This window comes from Myotis myotis, unplaced genomic scaffold, assembly GCF_014108235.1.
Source record: "Myotis myotis isolate mMyoMyo1 unplaced genomic scaffold, mMyoMyo1.p scaffold_m19_p_9, whole genome shotgun sequence".
Classification (NCBI taxonomy): Eukaryota; Metazoa; Chordata; class Mammalia; order Chiroptera; family Vespertilionidae; genus Myotis; species Myotis myotis.
Genome location: NW_023416401.1, coordinates 87,501,934 through 87,507,179, shown reverse-complemented (window position 1 = coordinate 87,507,179; position 5,246 = coordinate 87,501,934). Strand labels below are relative to the sequence as shown.

Here is a 5,246-nt window from a genome sequence, read left to right as displayed (position 1 = left end):
CCCAGGCCACCCCACCCCACCCCACTCCAACACTGGGCCCTGGGGGGCGGCGGGGGGGCGTGGATAAAAGACGCTCAGTAGCCAATGGGGATGCCCAGGGCTTCTGGTCCATCTCTGCACCCTAGGGCCTCGAGGTGCTGGCTATGGATGAGCCAAGGTCTTGGCGGCACTGCTGTGACTCAAGCGCTAGGGACGGTCCCTACATGCTGCTGTCTCCCCTGCTGCTTCTCGGGCAGTAACTCCCTCCCTGGGGCAACAAGACCCGAGGGTGACTTGGCTGACATGCACTAACCAGAGGTCAAAGGTCACCCCAAATTCCTTTGTGGGGGCCCTGGAGCAGGTTCAGTCCTGTAAACTGCGAAGCTGCCCCACAGAGGCAGGTTGAGAAGTTTCTCTTCCTCTGAGGGCAAGGCGGTGGCATGGGGGTGGGGCTGGAAGAAAGCGCCAGTCTCCTGCGGGCAGCTGGAAGGTCAGGTCCCCGCCTGGGGAGGGAGCGGGCGGGGTGCCGGGAGCCTGTGAAAACAGTGGCCGGGGGCTGGCTCCAGCGTTGATTAATGCATTAAGTACCTGGCGTTCTGGGCCAGGAAGAGACTAAACAAAATCTGGTTTTCCTCTGTGAGCCGGCTGCCTCTGTTCCCCAAGAGACTCGCCTTCAGGTGCACTTCCCCAGGGCCCGCCCGCGGGCCCCTGGCCTGGCCCAGAGGGTCTGTCCCTTGACCCTGGTCTGGGGTCCCTGGGAAGGACAGGGTGGATGCTGCATCCACCGTCCACTGCGCAGAGAGGAGGTGAGGCTGATGGGGGGCTGGGCAGTGAGAGGCGTCTCAGGACAAAACCCCGGGACATCTGCCTTGAGAGCCGCAGGAGAAAGGAAGGTTCCCCCAAAAACAACCGAGGAACGGGGTGGCCGATTGCTGCGTTCTACCCGGAATGTGTAGCGTTTGAATCAGAAAAAACAATTACGATACAGACGTTACGGCACAGTCCTATTTTTTTGTGTAAAATATTTTAAAAGTATTTAACAGAAGATAAAGAACAATGATAGATTTTTCACATTAATTTTTTCACTGTCAACACAACCCAAGAAAACATTAATGAGTCAGAGGAGAATGAGAAGGGCTTTGGGATTCCAGCGCGCAGAGCGCCAGTGCCCAGCCGTGGTGGTTCTTTCGCAGGAAGAAACCTGTGGTGCGATTCCTACGAGGCAGCGAAGGAGGAAAACCAGGGGATCACCTTGACAGCCGTCAAAAGGAATTCCACACATTCAGCATCCAGTCCTGTCTTTAAAGGAAACCTTTACAGTCAGAGAAGCGAGTGGAGATTTCATATAAGTAAGTGTTTCCAAACAGAGCACTGAATGGGGAACAAACTCTGTCCCCGCGTGGGCCAAGGCCTCGCCAGTAATTCAGAGGAAAAGTCCCCAAACACCTCTGGTCACTACCAGGCAGAGGTGTCCCCAGGCCCAGCGCCCACCTGCAGGACAGAGATGAAGACCTGGGGGCTCAGTCTGGCCCAAGGCTGAGTCCTAGGGCCTCACCCCTCCCTGGCTCCGCACCTACTGTGATGACTGAGAGGCCCCAGAGCCCCGGGGTGGACGGAGGCCAAGCGTCCCCAGCGGGCAGGGCACAGAGAGGCCTGACTGACCGACAGACATCCCTGCCTCCTGGGCCAGATGGGGGAGGGGTGGGGTGGCAGCAGTGATGTCGCTCCAGAGGGGAAGCCCCAGCCTGTAGCCCGGGCAGCTGTCGGGCAGTGCACTTGCCGTGAGCAACCTGACCTGGAGCCTCCTCACCCAGAGAAGGGGGCACCTCCCCCAACGTTGGGGCGGCGTGTGCCCCCCTTCTCCCGGGCAGCACAAGCAGAGGGCGTTTCTTTACTGGCCTCCCGTGTGGTGCAGACAGAACTTGGACCAGGAGAAAGGGCCCAGGGGTCTGTGGGTGGCGGGCTGAGGGGACCCAGCAGCACCAGGTGGGCGTGGGGACCTGGGGGAGTGTAGGACCATGGCCCCCATCTGAGGGCTGTCCTTGCTGGATGCTGTAATTCCACAGCCAGGGAGAGAGGCGAGGCCCCACCGGCGACTTTCAGAGGGCAACCAGGCCTCCGTCTGTGGGCTGAGAAAAAGAGCTGGAAAGGAGGTTGGCTCAGGTGAAAAAAATCATTTTCAGAATTCTCTTTGGCCACCCTGCCACCCCTCCCCCAGCCCAGGTGGAAATTCATGGGGCATCCGCACTGTGTCTCCCACCCACTGGCACCTCCATGTCCCAGGTGTGGGGGCCCCAGGCCATGCAAGCTGAAGAAATGGTAGCAATCCTGCAAAGCTGATTAGAGGAGACACCCAGGCATGGTTGCCATAGCTACACCCACCCACCCACCTCAGCTGTGCAAGCCCTTGAGGTTTCTTCTCGCTCAGCAGACACGGTGAGCATGGTGGGTGTCTGCCCAGCTTCCTCACCCCTTCTTGTTGCAGATTCTACCCTCTGCCCCTCCCCCCAGGGAGGGAAGCCTGGAACAGTGGGAAGTGGCCCGGAGGATGAACTCCGCTGACGAAAGAAAAGCAGAGATGGAGCGAGATGAGTTTCTGACAGCATTGTTCAAACGCCTGGATTCAGCGGTGCCTGAAGTCCACTTCTGGACTTCCAACCAGGTGAGCCCACGGATCTGACTTCTGCTTAAGCCAGTATGAGTTGTGCTTCTGTTATTAACGCAAAGACTTGCAACTAGTACACTAGGCCACAGGCAAATAGCCGCCCTCTTTGGAGCGCCTCGTGTGTGCCAAGCCCTCTCTGTCAGTCGAGACATAAACTCCACAATTTTAGTTATTCCAGAGATAACAGCCACCTCCCCACCCCCACCCCCACTTACTCCTGCCTGTAAGCTCACAAGTGAGCGTGTCAGTCCCATGGAGGCCGCAGGACACATGAGACTCCAGCCAGTGCCCGCCCCGCCCCCCCCTCCCCCCGCCCCCCAAGCCAGGTCCCAGTAGACAGTTCACCGGCCTGAAGCCAAATCATGGAGCAAGGTTTTTCTGAAGGCTACATTTAGGCTGCATTCCTAACGCCTAAGTATTTCTACTCTGCAAATGCCTTCCTTTTGTATTTTTACCCAGAAATGCCTCCTCTTTTCTGACTAAAAGGTTGGCCCCACCCCACCCCCAACATTTTTGGTGTTTGCCTTGGAAATGTCCCCGCTGTGTGGACCCCAGCGTCTGAGAAGAGCTGTCCCAATAGAGAGGCTCTTTTGGGAAGAGAATGGGCTGATTTTCTCGGCCAGCAGAGGGGGCCCCAGGCGTGCCTAATGCCCTTGGCTGGGCCCCACACAAATTTGGCTCTTCCCTCTCTCAGCCCCTGGGGACGCCCTTAGTTAGCCGGGAGATTCGGGAGACTCACCTGGTGAGGGTTCCTTTTGATATTTTGAACTCTGAAGTGTCTGCCTGCGTGAAAGCCTCCTTGCTTTGACTTGGTGGTTCGTCAGCTGCATGTTAAAACCTCACACCGCAGGCTGTCGAAAGCAAAAAATAAAAATGTCCAGAAATTCTGACTCTGCCGGCCAGGGCTGGGGCCCAGCATCAGCCCCCATCTCCTCCCCACACGCCTCCCCTGTTCTGATTCTACTGGCGAGAAGGCCTACCAGGCAAACTGGCAATGGAAGATGGTTGTTCATAGTTTTTACAAAGTGTTTTGTTTGGGGTTCGGGTTTGTTTACCTGCCCGGGCAAGAGTCTGCATCCCATTCTTAGCGGACAGGTTTCAGCAGAGCGAGCAGGAGCAGAGCCTTCCGGGGGAGGCAGGGGGCTGGGGGCAGCGCTGTCCCCCTGACGCGCGGGAACTGGCACAGCGGTCTTGGGCCTCTGCAGACGGCGCCCCATTTTCCTGACTCGCCTCTGTCTTAGGCAGACCCACCTGGGAGCCTGGGGGCAGGCGGCGGGCCAGGAAGCAGCGAGAGCGGTTAGAGGTGCTGCCTTTTCCAAACTCGCATGTGATGGCCGTCCAGACGGCTTGCAAAGGTGTTTCCAAATAATAATCTGCTCAACAAAAGCAGTTTATGCAAGGCGACAGAAACCCCAAATGAGTCACAAGGTATTGGGGGGGTCCTCCCCCGGTCGGAATGAGTAATCCCTCTGAGAAGCTACACGCCATCTACAAGAAATCTGTCTCCAGGGTGAGGGTCCAAAATAAGGAAAAACTAGACAGGAAGGCTTGGCTAAGATGCCCGTCTGGGGAGGGCTCACAGGTAGGACTCCTCCCCCAGGTGTGCAGAAAGCTTCCTCCGCTAGCCCTTTACCCAGAACCAGAGGACAGGGACTCCGGGTGGCTGGCTTGGGGCAGGAGACAGGTGGGCCGCAGAGCCTGGCGGGGGCGGCTGTGCCAGGGGCCGGCCAACAGCACTCCCGCACCCCAGGCCCGGGGAACAGGTATTTGCCCTGGCAGGTGGGGTCCCGCCTCGCAGCTGGGCGTGTGGACGCGGCTCTCTGCTCCATGTAGGATCCCCAGTCAGTGACAGCTCAGCCTCCGTCCGGTGGCAGAGGCAAGCGTAGTGGGTAGCTGTCCCACAGCCCTGCTCACCGCCCTCGTCGCCTGCCCCTTTCCTGAGAGCACTTCCCTTTCTCTTCTTCCTCAGGAGAGCTTTTGTCTCCCAGCATCACCTCCGGACTCTGCAGCCCAGAGAGTCCCAACCCACAGACACACCGGCGTGCAGGCTGCTGGGCCTCCTCTCCGCCAGGGCAAAGCGGCCGGACAGACGGGAGTTAGACCTGCAGTGTCTGGGACATCACTGGAGCGGTCACTGGAGACGTCAAAACCCCAGTTTTTTACAAGCCCCGCTTCTTTCACTCAAGCACAGGGGGTCCTACTCAGTTCAGAGGTCCTTTTTCTAGTGGCACAAGCAGAGGGAAGCCTGTTCCTAAAACTACTGATGTGCAGAAGGAAGGTGAACAAGAGAAAAACCAGCCTGGAGCGCACCGGCTCCAACGGCAGGGGGCGGCCAGGGCTTCCCATAAAATGACCGCTCCCGAGCCCTGTGTCCGGGGCCTGGGGTGGAACGCGGCTCCGTGAGCACCCGTCGCCGTGAAGAAATAAAGATGGAAGCGACAGTGCATTTAAATCAATCACAGATGAAGCCTGGCTCCCCCTGAGTCTCCAAGTTGTAAAAATTGGTTCCAATATAATTCCGCCCACATCAAAAGCTAGGCTCACAGGAGGCTTGCAGGCAAGCTACAGATTACGTTTTTAAAGATTGGCTCATAATTATAGG

At 57.9% G+C, this 5,246-nt stretch overlaps 1 long non-coding RNA gene across 1 annotated transcript; it reads right to left on the bottom strand.

Moving 5' to 3' along the window:
* Positions 1 to 1,072: 1,072 nt before the first annotated feature.
* On the bottom strand, positions 1,073 to 4,255 carry LOC118663838. The gene is made up of 3 exons (XR_004970156.1): positions 3,700 to 4,255; positions 3,384 to 3,495; positions 1,073 to 1,278 (listed from the first exon to the last, which is right to left on the bottom strand). It is a non-coding gene; the product is annotated as an uncharacterized LOC118663838 (long non-coding RNA).
* Between the last annotated feature and the right edge of the window lie 991 nt (positions 4,256 to 5,246).